A 14,952-nucleotide genomic window follows, 5' to 3' on the forward strand; every position below is an offset into this window, starting at 1 on the left:
TGTTCGTGTATCCATCCCTCTTTTCAATTACTTTTTGATGTGTTTCAAAGGAAATTGCAGGGACTTCCCTGGTGGTACAGTGGTAAAGAATCTGCCTTCCAATGCAGGGGACTCGGGTTCAGATCCTTGGTTGGGGATTAAGATCCCACATTGCGGGGCAACTAAGCCCACATGCTGGGGCGCCTCAACTAAAGAGCCCGCATGTTGTGAACTACAGAGCCCATGTGCTTGGAGCCCACTCATGCCACAACTAGAGAGAAAAACCTGCAAACCACAACTAGAGAGAAGCCTGTGCACTGCAATGAAGAGCCCACATGCTACAACTAAGACCAGAGGCAGCCAAAAATAAATACATAAATAAACAAAACTATTTTTAAAAAAACAAATTATAAACATCTATACACTTTACCCCTATACATTTTAGCATATCATTAACCAAAGTTCAATATTTCATTATAGTTCTTTTTAGTGAGGTAAAAACTTACATACAACAAAGTACACATACCTCAAGTATACCATTCAGTGATTTTTGACAAATGGATACACTGTGTAACACAAATCCTGATCAAGCTACAGAATATTCCCATCAGTCCAGCAAATTCCCTCGTCTCTTCTTTTATGCTCAGGACCTCAGAGACACCTACTATTCTGATTTTTTTCCCACCCTAGATTAGTTTTACCTGTTTTAGAACTTCATATAAATGGAATCACACAGTAAGTACTTTTATATAAATCTTTTTTCACTCAGCATAATGTTTAAAGATTCATCCACACTATTATGTGCACCAGAATTTGTTTCTTTACACTGCTGATTACTATTCCATTGTATCCATATACCTCAGTTTGCTTAGCAATTGTAGATGCTATGAACGTTTTTGTACAAGTCTCTTTGGAGAAATGCTTTCATAACTCCTGGCTACATACCTAGGAGTGGAAATGCTGGGTCATAGGGTAGATGCATGTTTAATTTGATAAGAAACTGTCAGTCCTTTTCCCAAAGTGATTGTATCATCAACACTGTATGAGAGTTCAAGTTGTTCTATGTTCTCCCAACATTTAGTGTTGTCAGTCTCTTTTTTCAAATTATTGTTTATTTTAGCCATTCATGCAAGTAGTAGCATCTTACTGTGGCTTTAACTTGTATTTCCCTGATAATTAATGATATCTAGTATCTTTTAAACTGCTTACAGGCCATTAATATATCTTCCATTGTGAAGTGTCTAAGTCAACCCAAATTGAGTTGTTTGTTCTTCAAATTTTTGAGGTGTAGGAGTTCTTTACATATTTTAGATATTAATTCTTTGTCAGATATATGTCTTGCAAATATTTTATATCAGTCTATGATATATTTCTTTTGAATTTCATTAACACTGTTTTTTTATGAACAAAAGGTTAAAATTTTGGTATACTCTATCAAGTTTTACATGGTTATTACTTATCCTGTCTAAGAATACTTTGCTATTACAAGTTGTGAAGATATTCTCTGCTTTTTTTCCAGAAGCTTTAGAGTTTTCACTTTTATATATAGGTCTGTGATTCCCTCTTGAATTAATTGTTTGTGTATCATGTGAGGTAGGGGGTCAAGGTTCATTGTTTTTCCACTTGGGTACGTAGTTCCAGTACCCAATCTATTTTTTTTTAAACTTGTACTTTGTGCATTTTTGTAAGATCCCTCAAATATTTTTGAAACAAGCAATAATTGGATTCTGCTTAAAGGCCAGAGGCTGCCCTCATGAGTCTCCTTGTAGTGCTGTGACGGGTAATATTCTCCCAACATAGACATATTAAAATACAATTCCCCTCCCCCACAATAAAAGGTGCTTTGTGTTCCCTTCAGCCTTGGCCTTAAGTTATTCACGTTCCTGCCTCTCCAGGAGTAGTGAAAGGCTGCTGTGCACTCACTCACCCATGGTGGTTAGCTTGTTCCTATCGGGTCTTGTGGAGATGAGGCGGAAAGATGCTTAGGAGGACTGTCTTTTGGGTCTGAAGTGGCCTAATGGGTTTTTACAGGCCTCTAGGGTTTATCTTCAGTGCTTTGGAAGGGTATTTGTGCTACAGAACTTTTTAAAGGTAGAGATGGTAGACTCTGATGAGATCTAGAGACACAGCAAATCTGTGCCCTGGTTCTTTTGGTAAATTTGATTCTGGTTTCTCAGTTCTGAGTGCCAGTTGCTAAGAGGAGCCTTTTCTTTACCCTCTTTTAAACTGTTTTTCCTATCTTTCCCCTTTTTGCTCAACAAAGAGAATCAGACACTGTATATATGTATGTATGTAGATAGTATGTATTTATATATATATATTTATGAAAGTATATGTACTGGTGGCGAAAATAATATAAGCTCACTGTTGAAAACTTTGATAGTACAAACAATGTGCGATGAAGAAAGTACAAATCAGTTATAATCTAACAACTAGAGATAAGCCATGGTGACATTTTTGATTAACTTTGATTTTGAATCTTGGCTCTGCCTCTTAACCAGCTTGGCACCTCTTTGAATCTTACCTCCCATCTGGGAAATGCGGATAAGTTCCTTCATGGACAAGCTGTAAAAATAAAAGATGATGTAGGTAAAATGTTTACCATATAATAGATACTTAATAAACACAAGTTCAACAAATGATGCTATCCAAGGGTATAGAAAGTGAGTGGGTGTAGGGAAAAAAACTCAGTTCCTTTACCCCTCCCCACCATTTTAAGTTCTGTTATTAAATTCCTTTAAAGCAGGCAAAACTAGAGGGACAGAACACAGGATAGTGGTTACTAGGAGCTAAAGATGAGACAGCTGTTGATTAAAAAGGGGCAGGAGGGAATTTTGAGATGATGAAACTGTTCTATATCTTGATTGTGATGGTAACTATACAACTGTATGTGATGTTTAAAATTCACAGAACTATACACTAAGAGGGTGAATTTTATTGTATACAAATTATACTTCAATAAACATAACTTTAAAAAATATTCTTTCAAAACAAAGTCCTAAATTTCTTCATTGATTTAAATTGGTCCTTCCAGCTCCTCTCAGCCTTTCCCCTCCAGTTTCTCTCTTCTCTAGACACTTGAGGCTTTTTACCTTCCTGATGGTATTCTGAATGTTTAGCTCTCCTGTTGTCATACTGGATTCTTTGTTCCCTGTCTCCCCGCTTTGCTGCATATTTTATTTCCCTCTTTTGAATTGACACTCTGTTGAGCTAGCCTCAGCTGTGCTTAACAAACAACATGTATGGCTGTTTCACTAGCTTTTGTGTGTGTGTGTGACAGAAGAGTTCTGATCAGAGCAACTAATTAATTATAGAGAGTGAGATAAGAGAAAAGCATATCCTGAGTCCTTGTGTTAATGATTAAACAGACACCCTTTAAAATCTTCTAGATTGTTCCCTCTACTATGAACAAAAGACTTGAAACAATTTTTATGCTGAAAAATAAGTAGAACACAGGCTCACAGCAGCACTTATAGCTACTTGCTGTAGCTCCTTTAAAACAGATGCAGCTATTTGAGGTATATCTGATCATACATGCTGAAATTTTCAGGACAGTCTGGATATCAAATATTCCATGCCAAGTTCTCTCTAAGACACACATACTGTGTAGACCAGTCAAATGTACCTTGATTTTGGTTCATAATATATAGTTGCCAGACTCATATTATTAATTCTTTATTTTTCCACTCTGCAAGTATTTACTGAGCACCTATTACCAAGTGCTAGGCTCTCTAGTAGGCTCTGGAGAAACAGATAAATAAAATCATTCTTGAGAAGCTAATGTTGTTAAGTCTGGGAGATGGAGAGGCTAACAAATGAGTTCAGTTTCTCTAGAAAACAACTGCATACAGGAAAAGACCAGAGACAAGTCAATTCATGTACAATGTAATTTACTGAGAAACTTTTAAACTTTATTGTATAGACATATATTTTAACTGTATAAGTAATATAGACTTGTTCTCCAACACCAGTATTAGGAAGATTTCATTAGACAGCCCTCTATTAAAAATGCAGTATTTAAGTAAATACATAATATTGCATATATTTATATATTTTTCAATAGGAGAGATTATGCTCTATTCCCAGAGCTTTTGCTAATATAACTTTTGGTTACAAACGTTCCTCTGACTAGCTTGACCATGCTGCAGTTACTTCTAATAACAGCTGGTATGTTCTGAGTTCTGCTAAATGCCAATTAATTTGCACACACTTTTTCTATTACTCACTTAACTCGGTGGAGTAGGCATTGTTCTTCCACTTTATAGACTAGGTGGAGAGTGGGTTTTAGAGATGGTGAGTTACTTGTCCAGTGCCACCAGCCGACTGGAGGTGGAGGGGAGATCAAATGTGCCCGACTGAAGGCAGTGTGCTCTTCTTCAGGCTACACAGCCCTTCATTGTTGGGGAGCTTTTAACTGTGTATCAGGCATGCATTTATTTAAATCTCAGTGGCTACCAGAAAGGAAAGTGAGAAAGGGGGAAGTAATTAAGACACAGCTACTGCCAAAGCATCCCTTGTAATCCAATATTCTCACTGCAGCCAGAGAGATCCTTTAAAGTGCCAATTGGGTCATGTTTCTCTACTCCTCAGAATCTTCTGATTTATTTATTAATTTATTATTTATTTTAAATTAATTTATTTTTAATTTATTAATTTATTATTTATTATTAATTTCTACCTCCATTTTTTATTGAGATAACATTGGTTTATAATGTTATAATTATATAATGTTATATATATTATGTAATGTTATAATTATATAAAGTTATATATATCATATAATGTTATATAACATATAAGTTTCATGTGTACACATTATTTTTCTACTTCTGTATACACTATGGCATGCTCAGCACCAAAGATTTAGTTTCCATCTGTCACCATACACTGATCCCCTTTACCCATTTCACCCTCCCCCATCCCTTCCCCTCTCCCTTCTGCTCTGTTCTTTGTATCTACATGTTTGTTTTTGTTTGGTTTTATTTGGTTGTTTATTTATTTTGTTGTTGGCTCCCAGCTGTGTTAGGCACACAGGTCTGTTCCTATCTTTCCAGCCACATGTAGGCATACTCTCCCCTGCCCTCCCCTGGTGCTGTCCCAGCCATGCTGGCCTCTTTTTGTCTTTTTCTTCCCCTATGTGCTCTGTCCTCTTGTCCTGGCCCTGGGCCTTTCCTCCTGCACTTCCTTTTGCCTAGAAGACTATCTCACCCATCAGTTAACTCTGCCTCTGGTTCTCCGCGCACTGCAGCTCCTTCAAAAGGCCTGTCCTACTGCAGCAACCCTTGGTGCACACGCCCACATACTCACCTGCATCACCCCTTCCTGGAGGCCAGCATCAGGTGGTCATTTACAGATAGATGCAATCTGATTCTGTGAAAATGCCTCCTCCAGGAGCGCGTTCTAGGGGGGCAGGGATGCTGCAGGTTTTGCTCACCATTACCCTGGCCCTTGGCCCTGCGTGCGCAGAGTGGGCACCCAAAAATAACTGTTGAAAGAGGGAATCCTTTAGTCTTTTCTGTCACCTGCACTGGACTAGGCTTCCTCATCCTACACTCTCAGTAGGACCCTGAACTTTTCCTCTTTAGTCCTATAATTAGAGACGTGGCTGATTTTTTTCTCTTCCCCTGACGGCTTCATAAAGGCAGGGTTCGTGTTTACCTTCCTCACCATGGTGAGCTTAGCGCAGCGCCTGCACAGGGGATGCCCTCAATAAATTTTTTGTTGAATGGGCAAGCTAGGGGCCTGCTGACAAAAAGGGAGTGATTCAGAAGTCTGAGTGTAAAGGCTACATAAAGTGGCTCATTATCTATTAATTCAAATTTGTATTAATTTAATAAATCATCTAGTAGTGTTATTAGCAACTGCCAAGCTGAATAAAACATTACTGCTACAAACAACACCCAAGAAAACCCTTCGCATTGGTCTGAAGCTCATTTCTATGGTCAGCTCTCTGGCCAGTGGAGGTAAATTACTTTTGTCCTAGGCAGAGGCAGATTTTCCACAAGAAGCTTAAGCTTTGGGAGTGTCACTTGTGGCACAACTTCCAGGGCCCTGGGAGATCCTAGCAACATGTGCACAGGGTCATGTGTTTTTATAAAATTAGCAAAAGTAAGATATTTTAAATTACAGTTAAAGACTCCATCTCTATCCACTCTGACTTTCCTTCTGCCACCTTGTCAGGGGGATTAGAGTGGCCATGGCATCCTGGGGTAAGAGGAAGTTGGGTTGGAGACACACTGAGTTTGGCTTTATTGGGATATGTAATTTTCAGACAATTCTATGTATAGTTAAGTTATGGCTATTAGTCTCACCCTTGAAATGGCTTCTGGGAAAACCTCTACTGCAGATGGTAACAACTACTTGGCACTGTGACACCAAGTTGGGGGCTCGTATCAACGAAGTTCCTTCTGAGAATCACTTGCTTTGGTGCTGAAGGCTATGAAGTTATTGGTGGTGGTTTCTCTATAATCTCCACACTTCCTGATTTCATGAACATGACCTTTTGATCTTTGCTTTCCTGGTCTATCCACTGGTGGTGTCAGCCTCTAACTCTCTGAATTATAGGCCTTATAGGAATTACCTAAAACACTCAGAAGCTTCTTTTTTCCTGGCTGAACTCTGACCAGGCAACAAAGGCTCTGCCTGTGGCACTGGTATAACCTTCATGGCAAAGCTGTCTCTTTGGGCACCTTAAGTGCCTGTCACCCCATCTCTGCTCCCTTATCCTTCCCATGTGCCCCATGGAACCTACAGGCCAAGAGGCACACTGCTCTCTTCCCAAGGCTGAGAACAACGCCCACCCCCCCACCCCCCAAAACTGTGCCCTGGAAAAACAGACCATTCATAAGAGTGAGAAAAGGCAGACAGCAGAGTGAGGAGGAGGCAGAGAGAGAAGACAAGGGTACGAAGATTGAGAGCAGGATGATTAAGGACAATGATGTTGAGGGCAGTAGATTGACTGGCTGAGAAAGATGCAGAAAAGAGAACAAAGCTGAGCTCTGCTCTTGCCGGGTGCACACGTGTGGAATCATACCCTCTTCCAGAGTTGGTTGGGGTCAGGCACCAAGGTGAGGATGGAGCATGCTCGTCTCCCTCCTGGATCACTGCAGGAGTTTCCTAACCAGTTTCCCAGCTTCGGCCCCTACCCTCCTAAGTCCTTCTCACCCCAGCACCCCAATGATCCTATTCAAATATGAGTCAGTCCACGCCACTCCTCTGCGCTCACACTCTCTGACCTCACGTCCCTCTTCTGTCCCCACCTTCATTCAGGGCCCACCAGACTCACTGTTCCTCAAACATGCTAGGCCTGCTTCTGCCTCAGGGCCTCTGCTCAGGTTGTTCCTTTTGGCTGGAAGGCTGCCCCCGAATGTCCACCTGCCACTCGCCTGCATCCACCGAGTCCCCTCCTCACCCAGGCTCTCCCGTTCACTCCATCAGAGACAGCAACCATCCCAATGCTCCTGAGCCCCTTTTCTTTCTAACACAATATATAATCTATTTATTTATTTGCGTTGTCTATCTTCTTCCACTAGAATGTAAGCTCTAGGGCAGGGATTTTTGTTTGTTCACTGCTGAATCTCCCTCTTCAAGCATAGTGTGTGGCACAGAGTGGGAGCATATTAAATGTTTGTTGAAAGAATGGCCTCTTGAGGCAGGCGCTATTATTAAGCACATTTTATAGAAGATAAAACTTGGGCTTACCAGTGTAAAGGAACCTGCTCGAGATCACACGGTGAAGTGAAAGAGCAAGTGTTGAACCCAGTCATGTCTGTTTCAAAAGCCTGTGCTCATAAATGCTTCACTGTAACAGTCTTCCTCTCGCTATGAGCTGCTAAGAGCTACTAATCGCTTCTCACATCAGCCTTTCTTTCTGGTTAACCACTAGGCCTTCAGATGGCCTTCCTGAGTTGTCAGGTGAGTATTTAATGACGGAAAGGGATGAAGAATAACATCATAACGCATGTGCTATGTGAGGAAGTGAAAGAAGAGCTTTATGTCCACTTGGTTGAGAATATGGATGTGACCTTGCTGAGGCCAACCTCACCTGGAGCGGCCTGGAGTGGAAGAGGGCTGCCTGCTCAGGGCAGAATCACCCACAGGCAGCCCAGACTCATGTCTGGGCACCAGCAAAGCAGAGGCACCAAAATGATGAAAAAAACCTTTTATGACAGTAAGCAGCTATTTGATATTTTCAAAAACATATAAAAGGTGTTACTGTGGGAAAAGACAGAACTTTGCTGGACTTCCTTACAGGCATTTGACTGAAAGCATTGCTTGGCTATTCAATTACATGTGGGGAGCAGCATCAACTTTTCAGTGCACAGAGTCTCTGAGGTCAATCCGGCCCTGCTGGTCCTGGTTGATGGGGCCAGTGGACTCATTTTATTTATCATTTACTTTTAAAAATGGTATATGTATGTGTGTGGTTTCCATTACGTAATGAGAGGTAAATGGGGCAAGAACTGCTGCTTTGTAAATCCCTGAGGAATAATAGTGCTGTTGCAGGGAAGGTTGATTTAATGCTGTTATTTTAAAGTTGGAGTTGGAGGTCTGAAGAGCTCCTATTCTTGCTTCTACAGCTTCTCTGATGTCACCTTTGGGAAGCCTTCTCTGTCTACCTCCCTGGGTCTCCTCCCTCAGCAATTATTCACTTCCTCTTCTGTGCTACAGATATTATCATGTTAATCAGATCGTATCATAATCACTTTTATCCACTTCTGATCCCCTATGAGACTTAGAACTCCTAGAAGTATATGGCTTATTCATTATTGCATCTAGATTCATCTGTCTAGCACAGGGCCTGGAACAGACTGAAGGTTCCAAAATTTTGCCAAAGGCAATTAAAACCAGACTGGAGGCTAGAGGCGCTTCTAAGGAAAAGATCTTTTTTTTTGGTGAATTCCTTCATAAGACACGCCAGATGCCTAGCATCGTTTACAAAACAAGTCATACTAGAGCAATTGCTTCTACAGCTCCTTGTTTTTCGTCAGATCTCTGCTGGACTGCTCGGCAGGAAGAGGAGGCATTGGAGCTAAACTGTCTCTCAACACCTCCCCCATCACGTCCAAAAAACCCCAAAATGACAAAAAATAGGCTTGTGGTCCTTTGGGCTGCTTGGGCCTATCACTTCACGTCTCTGTTTTTCGGTTCCTTATTCTGCAGTAGTTATGAGTTGAGATGAGACCTAAGTTCCCTTCAGACTGTGAAATCGCTGAGTCTTTAAGCAGCCCATAACCCTGCCCTCTTCCCACTCTCTGCAAAGCAAGTCAGACCTGGTTATCTTGGAACAAGTCTGGGACTAGCACCAGTCCTTGGAGCTGCTGTTTTGTGACAGGTCTTTCCTTTAGCTGGGAGTGCCTTTCTCCTGTAACACATCTGTCTTCTGCTGCCTAATTTGTGCTCTACTGCTGTATCCTTGATTTTGTGGATCAAGCCTGCTCTCAATGTTCATTTTATCCAGGTTTTATCCCTATAAAAATGATGTGATAAATTTGGAACACTGCACATACCATGATGCTATTTATGTATTTTATTTTAAGCTATGTATGCTGGTCTTCTATCTGTTTGCTCTTAGATCTGTTCTCTACCATCCTCAATCTTGGGTTTTTCACCCCTGGGAGCCACTTGTCCCAGACTCCCTTATAGACCTGGCCAAAGAGAGCCAGCGATGGAACACTGGAAAATGAGAGGAGGGAGAAGCTGGGTTATTTTTTCCCCTTCCCTCTGCTTTAGATGATGTCTGGCAGCATCTTGTCCAGGTCTCCAGAGCCTGCTGTATAATCCTCTCTCCATGGTTCCTGCTTTACCTCAGAAGTGCTGCCACAGTTCCAGATTCTTCCAAGAGGCCCCAGAATCAAGGCTCTAGTAACACTGCCTTCTCCCTACATCGCTCTTGCCCCAGGGTTGATAGTGGCTTCCTGCTGTTCTCTGGCCTCTCAACTCTTCCATCACTTGATTAAATTCCCTCTGCAATATCTAGCATGGCTCCTGCAGAGTATTTTCAACTCTGACTAAAATACTCTAGATGTATGTGTACATCATATATATATAATACATGAAAATATGAATATCTATATGAATATATGTATGAAACTACACATATGTATGAAAACACACAGAAGAAGATCTGGAAGTTTACACATGAAACTGTAAACAGTGCTTTTATGACTGGGAAAAGGAATGGGGCTGGGTTGGTATGAAATTGTGAAGGGGAACGATAGCTTTTTAAAAATAGCTTTATTGTGGCATAATTTACATATCTATAAGACCATAACTTTCATATGTATGTCATGTTATTTATATTTTTTACGATGAGCATGTATTCACATATTGCTTATCTAATAATAAAAATAATTAAAAAATATAAATAGCAGGAGTGGAGCAAATGAGGCAAAACATGAAGAGCTTTAGCTGAAGCCTTAAGCCACGTAGGAAAAGCCTTGCAGATGACACTACATTCGTTCATACAACAAATATTTTTTATTTACTGTGTGCCAGGTACTGAGGGTCCATCAGTGAACAATATGGCCATGATCCCTGGTCATATTACTTAATTAAATACACAATTATGTCAGTACTAATTAATTACAAAGAAGTAAAATGAGCAACGAAAGTTCTAACCTGGTCAGGGAAGGCATCTCTGAGGAAGTGACTTACCAGCTAAGAGCTGAAGGATAAGCAGTTAAAGCTTAGTTGCTGGAGTGAAATAGACAATATGAGATGGTCAAGCTGGGCTGCCGCTGACTGCTTCCCTGGTTCCTGTTCTCAGGGAAGCTGTTCTAACAACAGAGTTTGCTAGAAGGTGTTTCTTGTTGGAACCCATAATGGGATGCCAGTCAGTGGGAAGTGTGGGGAGGTTCTGTGGGACTGGTCTTCTACTGCTGTAGCCATGCCTTCCACAGCATTGGATCCTTTGTCTGCATGCCAGGTGGCTCTCACCTGGAGGAGAGAAAGCCAATGCCATGTGTCCTGTGGTAGCTGACAAGGCTGGTTTGGAAGTGACTCAAAAGCTAAGAATGCCCTGGGGTCAGCAACCATAACAAAGGTGCACACGCCCATCACCCCCTCATCCTATAATGGGAACAACTGACATTTTCTCAGTCTTAAGTAGAGCGGCATGCAAATGCCCAAGACAAGTGCTAAGTCCATCTTCCATCCATATTTCTTCTTCTAAGCTCTTCTTGAAATGATATGCTGGAACTTGTGGTAAAAAGCTATTCATGCAGCAAGTCTCATTCTTTCTAAGCTCTGTATTTTTCTCATTTTGCTTAACCTAATTCAGATTTTTTGCCTGTCTCAGTCTTTCCAATTCATAGACATTTTGGAAATGGCTATAACCTCCTTGTTTTATAGTAAGTCACCAATCTCATTTTAGTGTAAGCCACCAAATATTCTGTGAAATTAAGTTACTTATAAAGTAGTACATTAATTGTAATTACAATTTAGTTACAGCTTGTCCACGTCTCCCAGACTATGTAAAATCAGGTTATGTTTCCTTTGATGTCCAAATTACAAAGGTAACAACAGGATCTTAGCTTGACCTCAGTATCCTACAGCTATTTCTGGGCGTCCCCAGCAGGATGTGTCATTTGTGCTTACAAGCCAGTTGCTGTAACCACACAGGTCCACCTGGCCCTTTCTCTTCTGCTCTGGCTCCACCAGGTCTGCTTCCTGCAGGGCCACTTGGAAAGCATAAGTGCTGTCACTGCCATCACGAAAGCAGCACTGATGGTGCCAAGTCCACAGTCTCTCACATTGCTGCCAAGCCAGCCAGTCTTTGGGTTCTCAGAGCAGAGGGAGATTTCATGAACAAGCAGAGAAAATGGCCTCTTCCCTCCAGCTCTATGCTCCACTTTGGCACCTGGGATCTGAATCAATGGTGCTTCGGACTGAGAATCATAAATGTTTCTTATGAATAGTTTTCCCAATTTCTGACCTTCATCTATCTGACCTGTGGGGCTTAAAATCAAGTTCAAAGAGCTATGAGGGAAGACAAACTGTACCATCCCTCAAATCTTTATGGTTCTTAGCTATCCCAGCAGCTACACTTCAGTCTGCTCTCCAAGTCACAAAACAAAACTTCTCAACCATATTAATAGAAGCAAACAGATGTTATAGTGTCTGTGGGGGTGGTAATTTTGCTGATGGGTATCAACACTAACAATCTAAAATTAGGCTCAGCTGGCCAAAATATATTTTGTGTAGTGCTTAATAGTTTTAATTCACTGTAATAGCTGAAATAACTAGTTTTAAGTAGATTTAAAAAATAAATACCCCATATCACAATATCTTCTCCAAAAAAGATTGAACACACATGCACATTTATGTCAAAAAATGCACAAGAACTACACAGGTGAGAACCTGTTTATCGTGGAAAGCAAGCAAGAGCTCCTCCCCAGTTCTCATGTGAGGCTGGGGTATGTTGCTGCGGTTTAAGAGCAAGGCCTGTGGTTTAGCAATGCTCTTGCCTGTGTGAGGCTCTGTTTTACTTCAGTGGGAGGCTTCCACTATTTCCTGGTGAAACTAATAATATTGAGAATGGTCTTGGTGGGACATGGAGCTCTCAAGACATTTATCATTTTTTTCATTTAACATGCACTGTGTCCCCTCCTGCTAGGGGTTTTGGGGAATTAAAAAAAAGTATAAAACATTCTTTTTAGAAGTTTACAATTTAAAAGATGTTCGTTTTCTGAGGCCATTGTGCTAAGTGAAAAAAGTCAAAGACAAATACCGTATGATCTCACTTATATGTAGAATTAAAAAACATACCAAACTCATAGAAACAGAGTAGATTAGTGGTGGAGAGAAATGAAAGAAGGTGGTCAAAGGTTACAAACTTTCAGTTATAAGATGAATACATTCTGGGGATGAAATGTACAGCATGGTGACTATAGTTAACAATACTTTATTGTATATTTGAAAGTTGCTAAGAGAGTAGATTTTAAAAGTTCTTAACACACACACACACACAATTGTAACCATGTAAGGTGATGGACGTGTTAACTAAGCTTGTGGTAATCATTCTGCAATATATACATATATCAAATCATTATGTTGTACACTTTAAACTTATACAATGTTATATGTTAATTATATCTCAATAATGTGGGGAAAATTGACTTTTTAGTGAGCCAGGCACTATTTAATTTACATTCATGGATTTTCTCACTTAATCCTCATATAAGGTAAAAGCTACTATTAGCTTCGTTTTATAGATGAGGAAAGTGAAACTGAATGACTTGCTCAAGAACACAGCGGAGTTGGGATTCAGACCTGGATAGCCAATTCTATTAAAATCTTTGCTCTTATCCAATGCATTGTGTCTCTCCCTCCCAACTTCCATTAAAAATCCTAGGACTGTTGCCAATCAGATAATCAGATTCCCTTCAATACATATTTAATTTGAACACTGCAAATTCTGTAAGTTGGTGTAAAATAATTTCTTCACTGACTGGTAAGAATTGTCAGAGTAGTCCCACCAAATTACACACACACACACACACACACACACACACACACACACACACACACAGACTTTTCTGCATAGAAATTTGAATTAAAAAGCTTTAAGTTCTTAAAAGTAATAGAACCTTTAAAATATTACTACTGGTTATTTTTATAACCATTAGGGTATAGACAAAAAGGAAGTTTTCACTAGGTGTTTCACTAAGATGTACAAGCATTTTAAAGAACCAGACTGTAGTAACGTTATTTCCCTAAATTTGATAATATAGAAATCTATTTCTAATAAGATAATACTAATAATAGTGAGGGATTGTTTCCCTTAAGGGAAACTTTAAAAAAAGACATGGTAAAGCTCTGGTCACTATAGAACAGGTTTAAAGCTCTACTAGGGGTTGGGGATGTAAGATGTTGATGATGTTGACAGGTTGTTAGATGTTATATTAAGACTCATGTTAGGTGATGGGAGACAGCACAGAGCAGTGTTTAAGAGCATGATGCTGAAGTTCAGATTCCAGTGTTGCCTTTTACTACCTCTGTGACCTTGGGCAGATTACTCAACCTGCCCGAACCTCAGTTTCCTACTCTAAAAAATGGGGAGAACATTATCTACTATTATGGTTTGCAAGTTCGTGTTCCCTCCAAATTCACATATTGAAGTCCTAACTCCCAGAGTGGTTGTATTTAGACATGGGGCCTCTAAGGATGTAATTAAGGTTAAATGAAGTCCTAAGAGTGGGGCCGTGATTGGATAGGATGAGTGTCTTTTAAGAAAGGACACCAGAAAGCTTGCTCACTTTCCCTCTCTGCACAAGCACAGAGGAAAGGCCACGTGAGCACAGTGAGAAGGCTGCCATCTGCCACCTAACTGGAGAGCTCTCACCAGACACCAACCCTGCTGCTGGCACCTTGATCTTTGGACTTCCAGCCTCTAGAACTGTGAAAAAGTAAATGTCTGCTGTTTAAGCCAGTCTATGGTATTTTGTTATGGCAGCCTGAGCAGACTAAGACACCTACCATGTAAGGTTGTTGAAGGATGAAATGAGTTGATGCACTTGAAGAACTGCACACAGTGCCTGGCACGTGGGAAGCCCTGTGAGGGTTAACTAGCATCACTGGCCTCAGATCTGTGGGCTTGGGTTTTGAGACTCGGTGATATTGTGCACAAATGTGGCATACATAATTGTACCTGGGCACACTGAGCTCTGAAAGACAAATTTGAGAAATTAATTTTACATTAAGTGGGAAGACATTTACATTCTAAAGTGAACTCAGTCAGGCAAAATTAAACATGCCAGCCTAGGTTAGGGCCGACATCTCATGCCATCCTCCACCTCTCCTCAAAAGTTTAGATTCATGTTAGTTTAAAAGGCCTTCTTGCCTCTCTACCTCTGCAATAAAACCTCAAACCAACAATAAGTAAGTCATTATGGGTCTCTGGGGAAAAAGAAAACGGAACAAGAAATGTCTGGATAGATAAGGGAAGCCTGTAAAACATAGATGATGGTTGTA

General features: G+C 40.5%; 1 long non-coding RNA gene across 4 annotated transcripts in view; it reads right to left on the reverse strand.

Annotated features, from left to right (window-relative positions):
* Positions 1-14,952, reverse strand: part of LOC130852076 (uncharacterized) — a 61,006-nt gene that overhangs the window by 18,058 nt on the left and 27,996 nt on the right. For 2 of the 4 annotated variants that reach the window (XR_009053295.1, XR_009053292.1), the window contains 3 exons: positions 14,458-14,645; positions 10,636-10,917; positions 2,445-2,544 (listed from right to left, as the gene is read on the reverse strand). This is a non-coding gene — a long non-coding RNA (uncharacterized LOC130852076). Of the gene's footprint in view, positions 1-2,444; positions 2,545-10,635; positions 10,918-14,457; positions 14,646-14,952 lie in introns of those variants that run through there. The other 2 variants (XR_009053294.1, XR_009053293.1) reach the window with 2 other exon arrangements.

This window comes from Hippopotamus amphibius, chromosome 4 (assembly GCF_030028045.1).
Source record: "Hippopotamus amphibius kiboko isolate mHipAmp2 chromosome 4, mHipAmp2.hap2, whole genome shotgun sequence".
NCBI lineage: Eukaryota > Metazoa > Chordata > Mammalia > Artiodactyla > Hippopotamidae > Hippopotamus > Hippopotamus amphibius.